General features: G+C 42.5%; 1 protein-coding gene across 1 annotated transcript in view; it reads right to left on the reverse strand.

Moving 5' to 3' along the window:
• The window catches only part of TENM4 (teneurin transmembrane protein 4), a 1,822,236-nt gene that overhangs the window by 873,728 nt on the left and 932,564 nt on the right, over window positions 1–15,944 (reverse strand). The gene's annotated exons all lie outside the window — the stretch shown is intronic.

Genomic DNA, 15,944 nt, shown 5'->3' on the forward strand with positions numbered 1-15,944 from the left:
AGGCCAGCACTTTAAGGGGTTTGCAACCACTTCCTGGTCTTGAGCTCCTTCCTGGGGAAGAACTCTGTCTCTACTCTTTACTGTTTCCAGGGCCCTGGGTGAGCCTGGGACCCTGAATTTCCTCACCTTTCAAGAGCAGATAACCTTACTGGTTGTAGTGAGGGTAACTGGGATGTTATCTGGCTTGTATTTTTAGTCCCTAGTCCTCTGAAGAATATCAATAAAGACCAGCTACATGTTTAATATTAAAATTACTGGTAGGCTGTGTTGAAGTGAGAGGAAAGCTCACTGGATTACTAGGGAGAAGGTAATGCACAGGGGAACCAGAGAAGCCTCTCTTACAAATGCTTTGATGACAAGTTCTGGATTATCAAAAGTAATCATAGTCATGATGATAATCATTATTTACTAAGAATGTATAGGCATCAATCACAAGCTTTACACAATATCTCAATTAAACAACACAATAACGCTATAAATAGATATCATTATTATCTTGATTTTAAAAATGAGCAAGGAGAGGAGTAGAGAAGTTGGTCAATATCACAAAACAAAAACGGACAGTTCTCAGATTAGAACCTGCAATTTGCCTGGAGCTGTTGATACCACGGCCAGAGCTTCTCAAACTTTAATGTCCTCACAGATCACCCAGGCTCTGTTTACACTGCAGATTCGAGTTCAGTCGGCTTGGCACAGGGCTGAGAGTCTGCTTTTCTACAAAGCCCCCAGGTGACCCTGAAACTGCTAGTCCCAGGACTGCGCTTTGACTAGGCTCCAGACTGAGATCTCTCTGTGGCAGCCGTGTCATATGGAACCTAACTTCTCAGGGTACAAAGGAGCCCATGTGAACAGTAATGGTACCATATCCCTGGTGGTTCAGAGGGTAAAGAATCTGCCTGCAATGCTGGAGACCTGGGCTCAATCCCTGGGTGCAGGAGATTCCCCTGGAGAAGGGAATGGCTACCCACTCCAGTATTCCTGCCTGGAGAATTGCACGGACAGAGGAGCCTGGCGGGCTACGGTCCATGGGGTCACAAAGAGTTGGACACAACTGAGAGACTAACACATTCACGTTTGCATTTTTTCCATAAACAGTAATAGTACAACTTTCATTATCCACCTTCCATTTTCCTACCCGAGAAGGACTGGCAGGCATTCACATCTCCCACCATACACATTTTCCAGGAGTACCGGTGTGTCTCATATGCACTCACAGCCCTCTCTACAGCTGTGGTTGCAAGATACTCTCTTCTTCCCACCACCTATGAAGCCCAAGGGTATCTTCTCACTGTTACCACTGCATTTCGTGCCTTCTCTGAGCATTCCACAGGCAGTTCTAGTTCCAGGCATTCTGAAACTCAGGATCCTCAAGGTATGGAAAGGCCTCATGCCTTCCTATGAGCCCTCAGCAGAGTTGTGATGTGTTTCTTGCAGAAATAGGGAGAAGCCCATCTCCCACGCAAAGTCACATGGACCCCGGGTAACAGGACTGAATCTCACAGGTTCTTTATGAAAACAGCTCTGCCAACTGCCACCTGTAAGCTTACTGGCCTGGGGAAATAAAACTTCTGTCCTTCTGTATCCCCTTTCCCATCATTAGTCTTTACTCCTAGCTCACCTAGAATTCACCACCCTGCAAGCAAGTCAACTCAGGCTAGCTTCCAACATGGGTGGAAGGAGTGAGGATCCATTTAATTTGCTAGATGTTCTAAGCTGTGCTTTTTTATACTGTTATGCACAAGGTTGTATATTGTCACCCTGCTTAATTAACTTGTATGCAGAGTACCTGATGTGAAATACCAGGCTGGATGAAGCACACACTGGAATCAAGATTGTGGGGAGAAATATCAATAATCTGAGATATGCAGATGACCACCCTAATGGCAGAAAATGAAGAGGAACTAAAGAGCCTCTTGATGAAGGTGAAAGGGGAGAGTGAAAAAGCTGGTTTAAAACTCAACATTCAGAAAGCGAAGATCATGGCATCTGGTTCCATCACTTCATGGCAAATAGATGGGGAAACAGTGGAAACAGTGACAGACTTTCTTTTCATGGGCTCCAAAATAAGTGTGGATGCTGACTGCAGCCATGAAATTAAAAGATGCTTGCTTCTTGGAAGAAAAGCTAGACCAACCAAGACAGCATATTAAAAAGCAGAGACATTACTTTGCCAACAAAGGTCCGTCTAGTCAAAGCTATGGCTTTTCCAGTAGTCATGTATGGATGTGAGAGTTGAACCATAAAGAAGGCTGAGCGCCAAAGAATTCATGGTTTTGAACTGCGGTGCTGGAAAAGACTCTTGACAGTCCCTTGGACTGCAAGAAGATCCAACCAGTCAATCCTCAAGGAAATCAATGGTGAATATTTATTGGAAGGACTGATGCTGAAGCTGAAACTCCAATACTTTAGCCACCTGTTGTTAAGAGCCAGCTCATTAGGAAAGACCCTGATGGTGGGAAAGATTGAAGGCGGGAGGACAAGGGGACGATGGAGGATGAGATGGTTGGATGGCATCACCAGCTCAATGGACATGGATTTGAGCAAGCTCTAGGAGATGGTGAACGACAGGGAAACCTGATGGGCTGCAGTCTATGGGGTCACAAAGAGTCAGACACGACTGAGCAACTGAACAACAACAACCCAGCTGTGTGTGAATTTCAGCATAGGCTCAGCTAGAACCATGCTCATGTGTTACACAAGGCATAATAAAGGAGATTTTGGAGAGACATCTGAAAAATTCAAGTCCATCAGAGGGTCAAGCAAAAGCACTGGAATAAGTCTAGGATCTGAGGTCAGAGACCCATCTCCATTCTTAACTGTGTGACTTTGGGTTTTTCAGGAACCCTCTCTGATTGTTTTCCAAAACTATAAAATTATGAGGAAGAGGCTCCAGATGATCTTTAAGCTGTACCCTTCAGGTCTGTCTGAACTTCTGTTATCTTCTTGTAGCACTTGGTGATTTTTTGTCATTGTTCAGTTGCTAAGTTGTATCTGACTCTGTGACCCCATGAACTGCAGCATGCCAGGCTTCCCTGTTCTTCACCATCTCCCGGAGTTTGCTCAAACTCATGTCCACTGAGTTGGTGATGCCATCCAAGTATATCATCCTCTGTCACCCTCTTCTCCTCCTGCCCTCAATCTTCCCCAGCATCAAGGTCTTTTCCTGTGAATTGACTCTTCATATCAGGTGGCCAAAGTATTGGAGCTTCAGCTTCAGCATCAGTCCTTGGTGGTTTAGATAAGTCTATAAGAAATCATTCCTACTTCCGAACTATCTGTGGTACCAATTAGAAATCAGAGCAGTGCTCAGGAGAGAGAGCTCATATAATAAAATCAAATGATTTGGGTTTTGCCACTTAATAGTGCTGTGATCTTAGTCAATTCACTCTTCCTTTCCAATTTTCAGTTTTCTCACTGTTAAGCAAAGGGGTTGGAACAAATGAACTCATAATAATATGCACTGGTTTCAAACTGTAGGCTCTTGGGCTACATTCAGCCCACAAGCCTGTTTTGTATGAACCATGTAACATTAAATAAACTTTGAGTCTGGTTGGCCAGCCTTTGGAAATTAGGAGATTTTACATAAAAATCTGGCTTCCTGGCTCTCCTTGAAAGATCAGAAAATTAGTAGCATGGGTCAGTGTTCTTGGCGAGTCATCATTGGCCTGAACTGCACTGCAGCTGTCCTTTGGAAAGGCCATGTCACCTCTGTATTGTCACAGCCCCTCCTGGGCCCATGTATTCATTCACATTATCTGCCCAAGTCCTGGAGATAGCGGAGTTTATGATCCCTGGGTAGTAGTTACACTGACTAAGTGGGTAATATCAGATGAGTACTTATCCGTTTTAAGATGCAGGATCCAAATTACAGAATGGGGACAATAAATGCTCACATCATTTTATTGACTGAATTAATAAGATGAAGCTGGAATCAGCATATTTTTCTATAAAGGACCGGAAAGTGAATATGTCAAGCTTGGTAGGCCACATACAATATCTGCTGCATATTGTCTTGTACTTATTGTTGTTGTTCTTTTTTTAAACAATCTTTTAAAAATGTGAACATTCTTAGCTCTCAGGTCCTGGGTGTATTGGGCCTATGGGCCTTGTTCCCTGAAACGAAGTGTATGAAGTGCGTACAGTAATGCCTGACCAACCGAGGATGAAGAATGCACTTCTCCGTACTGCAATGTCAGGCCTCGTGTTCCCTGACTCTGGGACACGGGTGGACACTGCGGGGCCCCTCTGAAGTGCTCGTGGCTGCTCTGATTCTCCACTGACAATACAGAGGGGGACAGCATTTTGTCTGCAGAGACACGCCTTGCTAAACAGGAAGCCCTGCCTGGCGTATAAAGAGCTTCAGAGCAGCACAGAAGTACAGTGTAACTGTGTCATCACCATGAAATCAAAGCCATTGTTTAAGCCATTTGCTAAACCACGTCTCCATTCCAGTTATTCTGCTTGAAACGTTACTGAACAATCACCGCCGGATGGAGACTTGGAGGCCCCTGAAAGTCTGACGAGAGGTCCCTGTGCTCACAGACTTTCTCCTTTGTTTCGGTTCCTTCACTGCCCTCCTCCCTACCGCCCCAAACACCTTATCAGTCATTGTTTAACTGGAATGACAGGGATGCAGCTTGTGATGAAAGGCACTTGACAAAATAAAATTGCATGGTGTTGCAGGACTCTCACACACGCGGCTTGGCATAATTAAAAAAAAAAAAAAAGACATGGTGTTGTTTTCTCTTTCAAAGAATGTGATGGCTGAAGCTAAACAAATGCTAGTTATTTTTCACGGTGTCCAAGGAACCAGAGGAGAGTCTTCATTGAAATAAAGGAGCCAAGGAGCACACCAAGGGTTGGTTCAAAAGATCTAGTTACTTTTCTTTCCTTACTGGTTCTTCACCAAGAAATGGAACAAAATCATATCAGGCAGCATAAGCCAAGTTCCTAGAATGACGTTGACCTAAATTCCTTTGACGTGGGCCCTGAGCATCCTGTTTGTGGGGACTCATCACTCTTCCATTCATTTAGCAGGCTCTGCTTGTAGCCTTCCTGGGTGCCAAACCCTGTGCTGAGAGCGAGAATAGAGGGACAAATAAATCAAGGACCCTGATATCTAAGCATGCATGGTCTAAGGAGGCAGACAGACAGATTAAACACATAATCTCAACATAAAGTATTCATTAGTGCCGTGGCAGCACCAGCCAACACTGAAAAAGCAGTTATTATCTGCCAGGCATTCTTTTATGTGCTTTTTATATGAGTAATTCGTTTAATCCTCCCAACAATCCCAATAGTTATATGACATTTTAAGTCTTCATTTTACAGATGGTAAAAGTGAGGCGAGCGGCTACATAATTGTTCATTGTTTAAGTCCACTTAACTAATAAGTGGTGGGGCTCTGATTGAAACCCAAAGACTCTGACTTCAGGGCCAGAGTACTTGAAAGGCACCAAGTAGCCTCTTGATAAAAGCACCTGGACCATGTTCTGGGAACACACTACTAAAAAAGCCCTAATTCTGCCTTCAGAGGCCAGGAACACATGAACTAACATGATACTTGCCTGGTTCTAGGCAAAGTAGAAACACATGCTCAGAGAGTGATAGCTGTGACAGGCTCCAAAAGAGAATATTCAAACCTGACTGTTACACTTGACTCTTCTCTTTTAAAAAAAAAAAAACAACACTCACCATTACCAGTGGTGGCCTGTCCAACATTAGTCTTTCCTGCAATTCTGGAACCTTCAAGAGGGCAGGTGCCTGTCCTGTTGACTATTGTCTGCATAATGCCCAGTACAGGCTTAAAAAACATATCTTGAGACAAATGAACAAATCTAGAGAAGGCCAGACAGTAGGATGAGGAGTAAGCTAGTATTATATCTACTATGGACAAGGATTACTGCTCAGGTTTATTTTATACTCATAAAGTAGAAATTTAAAATTCTCATTTCACACTGCTTTTTTTTAGACATGCCCATGATATTCTTAAAAAGGCTTTAAAATCTGTTATCATCAAAGCTCCCATTACTATCTGTATCAGTGACACCTGTATCAGTACATACACCTGAAACAATTACTCTGTGTGCAGAACTCTAAGCGCAGTGCTGTACTTCACCCATGATAGCCATTAATTCAGTTAGTTTATTCAGCCATTAATTCATCAGTGCACTTCAGTCACTCAGTCGTGACCGACTCTTTGCGACCCCATGGACTGCAGCACACCAGGCTTCCCTGTCTATCACCAACTCCTGGAGTGTACTCAAACTCACGTCCATTGAGTCGGTAATGCCATCCAACCATCTCATCCTCTGTCATCCCCTTCTCCTCCTGCCTTCAATCTTTCCCAGCATCAGGGTCTTTTCCAGTGAGTCAGTACTTCACATCAGGTGGCCAACGTATTGGAGTTTCAGCTTCAGCATCAGTCCTTCCAATGAATATTCAGGACTGATTTACTTTAGGATGGACTGGTTGGATCTCCCTGCTGTTCAAGGGATTCTCAAGCCATTAATTAGGTGAAATGCAATGATGTTATATTTGCATACAGCACATTTTTAAATGCAAACCCATCCACGACAGGAAGCAAACCTTATTTTCTTTCTCCAGTAGATGAAAACCATGCCAATGGCCAAGTAGAAACCTTCCAAGCAGTCAGACTTTCTTGTGGAAGCTGGCAGGATTGTTTAAAGAAAAGAACTGTTTTGACTTTGCTAGTCAAACCAGCAAAAATGTCTAAGGCTGGGGATAAGAGGGAAAAGATGGGATCCATTTGCCAAGATCTTAGAACTAGGATTTTAGAACAGCATCTCCAGCCTTTCTGGCACCAGGGACCAGTTCTGTGGACATCAATTTTTCCACAGACCAGGGGTTGAGGGGAGACAGTTTCAGGATGATTCAAGCACATTACATTTCGTGTGCACTTTATATCTGTTATTATTACATTGTGATATATAATAGAAATAATTATACAGCTCACCATTACTTGCCACTCACTGATAGGGTTCTGACATGAATCTGCAAGCAACTGACTTATCATGGTCTCTGTGCAGTCAAATCTCTCTTGTTAATGCTGATGCTGATGCTGCTACTGCCAAGTCGCTTCAGTCATGTCCAACTCTGTGCTACCCCATAGATGGCAGCCCACCAGGCTCCCCCATCCCTGGGATTCTCCAGGCAAGAACATTGGAGTGGGTTGCCATTTCCTTCTCCAATGCATGAAAGTGAAAAGTGAAAGTGAAGTCATTCAGTCATGTCAGACTCTTAGCGACCCCCTGGACTGCAGCCTACCAGGCTCCTCCATCCATGGGATTTTCCAGGCAAGAGTACTGGAGTGGGATGCCATTGCTTTCTCCGCTCGTGTTAATGATAATCCACATTTTCATCCACTCCTCAGTGCTAGCATCACTGCCTCAGCTCCACCTCAGATCATGAGGCATTAGATTCTCATAAAAAGTTCAAAACATAGATCACTTGCATGCACAGTTCACAGTAGGGTTCATGCTCCTATGAAAGTCTAATACTGCCACTGGTCTGACAGGATGCAGAGCTCAGCAGTAATGCCAGTGATGGGGAGTGGCTGTGAATACCCCATTGTCCACCTTCTGCTGTGAGACCAGGTTCCAAACTGGCCGGTCCGTGGCGTGGGGATTGGGATCCCCTGCTCTAGAAGGTTTGGTGATTTCATGATTTCCTTTTCAGACATCTTTACAAGTATCACGCTGAGTGTAGATCAGTCTGATAGGTTATTCCAACACTTACAGATCTTAGAAAAACAGGAGGATGCAGGTGCATGAGTTGAAGGGGAAATTTTTTATGTAATCTGTTCTAACATCTACAGCTCTGTGACTCTTTCCTGGTAATTTTCTGCTCCAAATAAAATTTTTTGATGAGGAAATTATTGTAGAGGAATGATTCAGATGCTTAAGACAATATGTGACTTTCCCCTGAAGTAATTTCCCAAGGTGGGCCACAGAGAGATTTTTACCTACAACCATGCAGGACGGCATGTTATAATTCCTATGCATCTGGTATAAGCTGTGAAGTGTTGAAATCCTAAAGCCATGTCCTTTCCCACCTCCAGTGGGCACAAACCTCATAAATGAAGGCAGAAGTTTCTCCAAGTGGGCTTCCTCTGGATAACAGCTGCTCTTCAAGTTGTTAAGTATACCCACACAGACAGAAAAGTGGAGAGCTCTGGGTTAGCCTGACCTGAGTTCCAATTCTATCTCTGCTACCAAGTAGCCCTATGTCTCTGGGCAAATCCTGAGGCTGGCATGGAACAGTGCTTTCTCCCCTTTCTGATGACATTTCCAAATCAGAGTGGAACAGAAATGGCAGCAAAAGTTACATGTCCCTTTAGAGATAAAACACAACAAGCTGTGATTTGCCTAACCCTGGAACTGGAAAGGCATTTATAGTTGGAAAAAAATATGTATCTCCTGACCCTGCTCTGAGCTCTGAGACAATATGAAGCATGAGAATCATATTTTCTTTTCATTCCACAAATAGTTATTTGCATTTACATTGTTCCAGCCACTGTGCTAATCTCTGAGGATGCCATGAAGAGAAAATGCAGACTCTGTCCCTTTGGAGTCATTCGTATATACGCGTGACCTTCCGTACACATTATCTCAGTGAGGTGAAATTTGCAGTGTTGATGACTCCATAGTACAAATGGAAACACTGAAGCCAAGAGCCAGGAAACTGGAGCTAAAGCAGGGGGTGGAGTCAAGAGCAACAGTCAGGTAGCCTGGGTCTACAGCCAGGAGTCTTAGCACTGTACGTGTGGCCCCCATTTCTATACCAACACCACCAACACCAGCGTCTGTTTCATGTGGGCAGTGCATAAGCCACCTTTGTCTACTCGATGTCAGTGGTCATACAACAATGCTGTAATGTCAGTATTTTTATAATTATTATTTTCATATTTCATTGATGAAATTGACTCAGAGTGGTACCATAGGCGAAGGTCATCCAACTATCTATTTCGCAGCAGAGCTGAGATTAGATTTCAAGACTTCTGATGCCAAGCTGTGTCTGCCATTGGTTGACTCACAGTTTAAGTATTTCTAAATTCAGAATTCTGAAGCCATGCTTTCCCTATTTTAGCTTATTTCCATAACCTATGTAAATTAAATTCCTGCTAACAGGCCATTTTGTGGCAAATTCTCAATAATCAGGGAACCAAGGCCCCGCAGGCTTGCAAAGTTATTTATGGCTAACTCAGAGGGCTGCTATTACTCAACCTGGGTGTGCTACAGCAAGCTCTTTCCTCCTGTATGCAAGCTGGCTACTCCGCTATATTTCTCTTCGTTCATTCTTCATTCCCCCCTCAGCAAAAACGGAGACACCAGCTTCTAGCATAGAAGCATTTCTATATGCTAGATTTTCTGATAAGGGTGTGGTGGGCTGGCAGAAGTGTGATTTGCAACTATGTGTCAGAAGAAAGGCACTTTTTTTTGGAGTGAGGCTGATTGGACCAGGTTCCAAGTGGTAAAAGCTGTCTCCAGAAAAGAGTTCTTTACCCACAGTTCACCATTTGTGAAAATAAATACTTTCGGAATCTGCTTACGATGTGTAAGGACACAAAATCCAGGAAATCCAGGTGTTTCGTTCTTGTGCTAATACCGTTGTTTTCTGATGGGCTCAGGTTTCTACTGGCTGCTTCTAAACAGGATACAAACAGGGAGCTCAGAGCTCTCTTCAAATTCAGCAGCTCCGTGGGTGACCACACTGTAATTTTTTTCTGAGTTAAATTACTAAATGTGTAAGTACTACCTGAATGGATGGTCCCTTTAAACTCAGAATGCCCAACATAATTATTTTATTAATAAATCTCTACATAATACATTATTCTAGTCTCGAACCAACAAAAGGCTTCTAAAGCTGCAAAGGACATGACAGTATGACACATATTTTCAATGTTCTAAGGAATATCCATTTTTTTCCCCTTCAAATAATGCTTTTTTCCCCCATTTATTTGGGTTGAAATTTTCTATGGCTCTAGTCTAACGCATCAGCTGAAGAGAGACCTCTCCACTGCACAGGTCCTTCCCGACCCACTTCGCTATTTAGAAACCTATGAATAAAGAAACCAGAGGTGGCGTCTGCATGACTTGGAAGAATTGTGGAATATTCTAAACCAGAGGATTTGACTCTTTTTCTTCTGCTTCGTCATTTTCACAGTCCCTTAAAAGTAACTAAATTTGTGGTTCTCCTCCACCTGGTACAATTTTACTTTTTTCTATTAAAGGCAATTTAGTCAATGTATGGGACTCTACCTTTTTAACATTGTGAAGTTTTTCACACATATAAGTTCATACAAATCCTTTCTCGGCCGTGTGTCCTAATTTTTAGATGGCGGAGATTAGGTCCCTGTAGCTTGGTGGCCCATGAGAAGCCTGTTGGGTAGACGGGTAGCCTGTTGGTGACCCTCTGCTTTATAACGTGGGCCCCAAAAGACAAACACTGCAAGTCAACTCATTTTCAAAGCTTCCAAAGGATGAGTGTTTAGCATGTATGAAGTTCTGTACTATTCATAATAACCTTGCAAGCTCATTATACGGATTACTAATATCATTAGTAAACTCTTATTATCCCCATTTTATAGACAAGGTAAAGCTCTAAGTCACACTGCTGGGAACTGGCGGAGCAGAGTCTGATGGTCTGCAGAACCTGAAACCCACGCTCTTTCTGCCACCAGCACCCAATCCCTGCTGGGGCCCTGGACTTCCTCCACTATGCAGAAAACCCTGGCTCTAGAGCTCCCAGCTAACAACCATACCCTCGAAACAAGAGGGGACAATTGAGCTGGTCCGATGTGACCCAGAGCAAAGATCTAATTCAGAATCATTTAGCTTCATACCTGCCACCTGAGACTGCAAGTGTGTTCCTCCAGTGGCAGGGCCTTGACCAACAAGCATATACTTCTTTAGACGCACAGCAAGATTCTCTCTGACTCACTTCTTAGGACCAGCACTTATGGAGGTCCTGCTGTTAAACAACTTCTCAGCAACTATCATTTAAAACCACATTTGGTACACAACAGGAGGAACACCCATACCTACTGAGAATTCTCATTCTCTGGTTTTTCTGCAGATCCCTTCTCGCTGTTCCATCCTTGGTCTGTATCCCCAGAAACATTTGCACATTTCAAAAGCAAATGCTCAGTTTGTTCTCATGATGCAAAAGATAGAAAGAGCATCTCGAGGCCCTAGCTACCTGATAAAATTCACAGAACTCAACTCGTCTTTTGCCGCAACTCACGCTTGATTTTTATATTAAAAACAAACCAATTCGAAAATGCTGAAAGTGAGTATCTGATCTCTGAAAGAGAAAGCACTTCTAAGGATAATAAAGGGAAGAAACTGCAATGAAAGACATCAGTAGATGGACTACATAAGACTTAAATGACTGCACGTCAGAAGAATTCATTAAAAAATAAAAGGCAAATAACATTGAGGAGATATTTTTAATAGAAGTGGCAAAGGTTTAATATCCTTAATGGAGATGGGTCTTTTATGAATTGATGAGGAAAAAAAATCAGTAGAAAAATGGACAAGGGGCACGAAAGGATAATACATAGAAGAGTAAAAAACAAACGGCTAATCAACATGAAAAAGAGTTTTGTCTCACTAATAATCAAAGAAATGCAAATTAAAATGATATTAAAGGACTGGTTTTTGTGTATCAATATGTCAAAGGTGAAGAAGAAAAATAATTCCCAATGTTTGTAAGCTTGTGAGAAACAGTTTTAGTTTTTCCAATTGGATCCAAGCACACTTGCCTCTCATTACTGTTTTTGCATTTCTTTGACTATAAACAATTTTTTAAATGCCAATGTTCTTTGACCCATTAATTTCGATTCAAGCAATCTATATTAAGGAAATACTGCAAAAGATGGAAATAGGAATTATGACTGTTTGGCACAGCATAACTTACACTAATCGAAATTAAAAAAGCGGGAGATCTGAATGCCCAGGAAAGAGGACTGGTTGAAAAAGTTATGATACCTGTGTTACAATGTGGCACAAAAATTGTTATAAACAAACAGCTCTTATGACACACGTATCATACATGTGCACACACACACACATGTACACAATGCAGTCCCACTGCTTAAAATGTTCCCCAGACACATACACACACACAGAGGAAGGGAATCCTTAAGTGTGCGACAGACATCATTTCTAGGGAGAGGAAATATAATATTGTGGGTATCTTATTTTCTTCTTTATGTTTAACTAACATTTTCTGTAAGGACCATGTATTCCTTTTATAATCAGAAAAAATAAAACAGTGTTATTAAAAATCAGAAAAAAAAAATACTTGTAGGCAGCCTATGTTGGAAGTCCCAGCAGGGAAGTCTAAACACAGACACCAGTCCCCAGGAGCTCTACCCACAGAGCCCTACACAGGGCAGCTTCTGAGTCAGACTCTGGGGCAGTAGGCAAGGGGATGCACCTCCTACAGTTAAGCCTTAACCCAGAGCTGAAGGCACGACGAGCCAGTCAGAGCATGCCTGCATATTGTCATCACACCCTGGAAGTGGTAACATGCAGACGACATTCTGGTACGTGCTTAAAAGTCAGGTATAAATGCCAGTGAGACATTTGCTAGCACAAAGGTGAAATATTATTAGCAACTATTTAACTTGAAACATGTTATACTGAAAAAGCACCATTATTTAATATAAAATTCCTTTAAAAATATTAAAATTTTTTACTTAAAAGTAATACACGCACAGCATGGAAAATTCGAAAATACAGAAAAGTGGGGCAAAGCAAGAAAATTATATTTCTGCCATGCACAGATGCCTACCACTCAAATTCTGTTATCTTTCTGCCCTTAAGAATGGTATTTAAAATTTTTTATTGGTTTCTTTTTACTCTTTTTTTGCCTACCTCATAATTGAGACCACAGTATATTATGTTTTTAGAAAAATAACTTGCGAGCTAGCCATTTGCCCCTTTCTCTTTTGCATGGGAGGAAAGATCATCAGAATTTAAGGGGATTGTAATGCATTGAGCATGTACATGAGAGAAAGAGCTAGATACTATATCCATGCCCGTGATGGAAGAAGAGGCCATATGAGAGGTTGACAGGACAAAACAGACAAGCAAAGACTATTGCAGGTAAATCTGAAAACATGTAAGAATGGTATTTTCATTTTCCAACTTTGATCCGTATATTTTATGACTTTGAAACTTGTTTTAGTCTCCTTTTGAAAATGAGAGCTTCCGTTTCAGAATATTCATGAACTCATATCCTCAGGCCTGAAATGAGGCCTGGAGTTTAAATAGTAGTTTGAGGCTCTGAAGGTGTTATATTATATCCATTTCTATGCCAATAAAAATAAGAATGGACCAAACATGGTCTTTATTTTCAAGGGATTTGCGGTGCTTGTTTGAATCATCAAATGCTTTGTCAGACGTTCTTGGGTCTGTAATTGCCATACACACAATCATAGCCTGCAGAGTCATGTCAGCCAAAGACAGTTCACCCTTAAATTTCACCACTCTCTGGCAAGGGGATTCTATTCCTGAAATAAGCATTGGGGCCTGATGTTTGCAACACAGCTAAAGCCTTGAGAAATGTCTAATACTTGAATAAAATCCAGATGATATTTTCAGTTATCTCCACCCATCACTTTACAAAACAATGAATGAAGAAGTAAATGAGAGAGTCACTGAAAAGCTTTCATGCAGAGAAAACAGGGCCCAGTAATCAGAAACATTATGTTTAAAAAAAAAAAAAGATATAGGGTATTTTTGTTCTTTGGTCTTTATTTTTTTAATTATCAACTTTGAATAATAAATACTAACATAATAACTGGTACCATTTATCAAGTGCCTCAAGCACTGTGTGACGCTCCTGTGAAGGTATTACAACATTTAATTCTCTAAGAGCCCTTGGTTTGTTACACCCATTTCACAGATGGTAAAATCAATGCATTGTGGAAAAGACAGAATTTGGATACAATGCTTTTGGTTTATCTGTTTTGGCAGTCCATGTCGTAATGCAGTTGTTCAATTGTACTCATCATGAACTTCCAAAGGGATCATTTTGGTCTCTGATATAATTAGGTAGGATTTATTAGTTGCTTTTTGCAACCATCCCTGTAAGTGCTTCAGCAGTAGGATACTTTGCTAAAATGTGTAGTTTCCTTTATTCATTTTTATAGCCGACATGTATCTGATGGGACAAGCACCCTGGTGTGCATTACTATGTTTCATCCTCAAGGCAACTCCACTATGGATGGCACGCAGGTGGAGCTAGCTAGCAAAATCATTTTTCAATTGAAGAAATGGAAGCATAGGAAAGTTCACTGACCTGCCGAAGACACATGGCTATTAAGTGACAGAACAACAATTTGTGCCCCTCTCCGTCCAGACCCCCTCTTCATCACAACAGCATTGTTTCTACCAATCAGTAAGACCTTCTCATCATAGCATCACAGGATTTAGTGCAGGAAGACATCTTCGGGGGCTCCTTATCACAAAGAATTCAGACAAAGGAGCGGGAACCCAGAGAGAGCAGTCATTTGCCCTGGGTCACACAGCAGAGGACTGTGTCGCAGAGCAGGCTGTCTGGTCCCCAATTCAGCCTCTTAAACATCAGTTCATTCTCATCTGGTAAAGAATTTACAGTCACAAGTAGGAGTTTTGCTGGTAGCTTCTTGGCTATCAAGCTATGATCTTCTAAAAGTTCTACCTAATTTGCTTGACTTGTGATTCTTATTCACTTCTTCATGTTAAAGACCTTCAGCAATAGTGCAATGACAAATGCTTGGCAAACAGACAGGTGCCCCGGCTGTTCCTATGCCCCACCTCGGCCCCTTGTTCAAGGCCCACAGAACCCACTTAAGAGTGCCAAGGCCCTGCTTATACTATGACTGAAAACTCTTGAGCCACTCAGACAAGGTGGTATTCCTGTCTCCTCCCCTGCAACATGCTCTATGGCCTCTCAACTCCCCCGGGGGGCCAGCCCATCTGTGAGAGGGACTCAAGGCTCAGATCCGCTAGGTTGGAGCCCACAAACAGGAAACCAGAGACAGGTCTAGACTGAAGACTGTTCTGCAGCGTGAGGTTCTCAGCATCGCTGGGAATACCTGAAGTGCAGCCACCCACGACCTGCATCATCTCATGCCCCTTGGGCATTTGTCCAGGTGAAGGAGAGTAGCAGTCAACAGCAACTTGACCTTTCTGCCCAACCCCCTTGCCTGTACTTATGGATTTCTCTGCCTCCCTTTGAGCTTGCTAGAATTGTCTGGAGAACATTCCTTGACTCCAGTAACTGAAAAAATATACTTAACACTGCATTGATTTTCCATATAATTTTATAAGCACAAACATTCTCTTTCATTTCCTGACAAACAACTGTATTCCCCAAAGGGTCCAATAAAAATCAGTAATTTGCACATCACTGTCTTCATCAGTGACTGTTGTTTGGAGTTTGGCACCAAGGCCAGAGTCTTTCTGTAGCCACTTTCACCTTCTGCCATCCCTCCTCCCAAACCAAAGTGTGTGTATGTGTGTGTGTGGCGGGTGGGGGGATAGGTAGTGGTGGGTAAAGTTCTACAGATCTCTTTGACTCTGTTCAAAGCCCTTTGTGGGAAAATACATAATTTTCAAGCAGTCTTTCACAGATAAAGGAAACCAGAGTTGGAGCTGAAGGATGTCACGCAAAACACCATAGCATTGCCCCCTCAACTCTAGAGATGCATTGGACGCCCAGGCCCCTCCGCCCACCCTCTCAGGTGTGGCTGGTGAGGCTGTGATCCAGGACATTTCTTCCAGGTATCTGTGTACATCTAAGATGACTAATTCAATAACTGACAAGCGTCTGAGGCTGGATGGGTCCCCTGGCCTTCAGTGGGAGGTGTTACTCTATGGTTGCATCATAAGAAAAGCAGGGACACAGTGAGACTTGAAGTGGGAGGTGGT

The sequence above is a fragment of the Bos indicus x Bos taurus genome, chromosome 29 (genome assembly GCF_003369695.1).
Source record: "Bos indicus x Bos taurus breed Angus x Brahman F1 hybrid chromosome 29, Bos_hybrid_MaternalHap_v2.0, whole genome shotgun sequence".
Classification (NCBI taxonomy): Eukaryota; Metazoa; Chordata; class Mammalia; order Artiodactyla; family Bovidae; genus Bos; species Bos indicus x Bos taurus.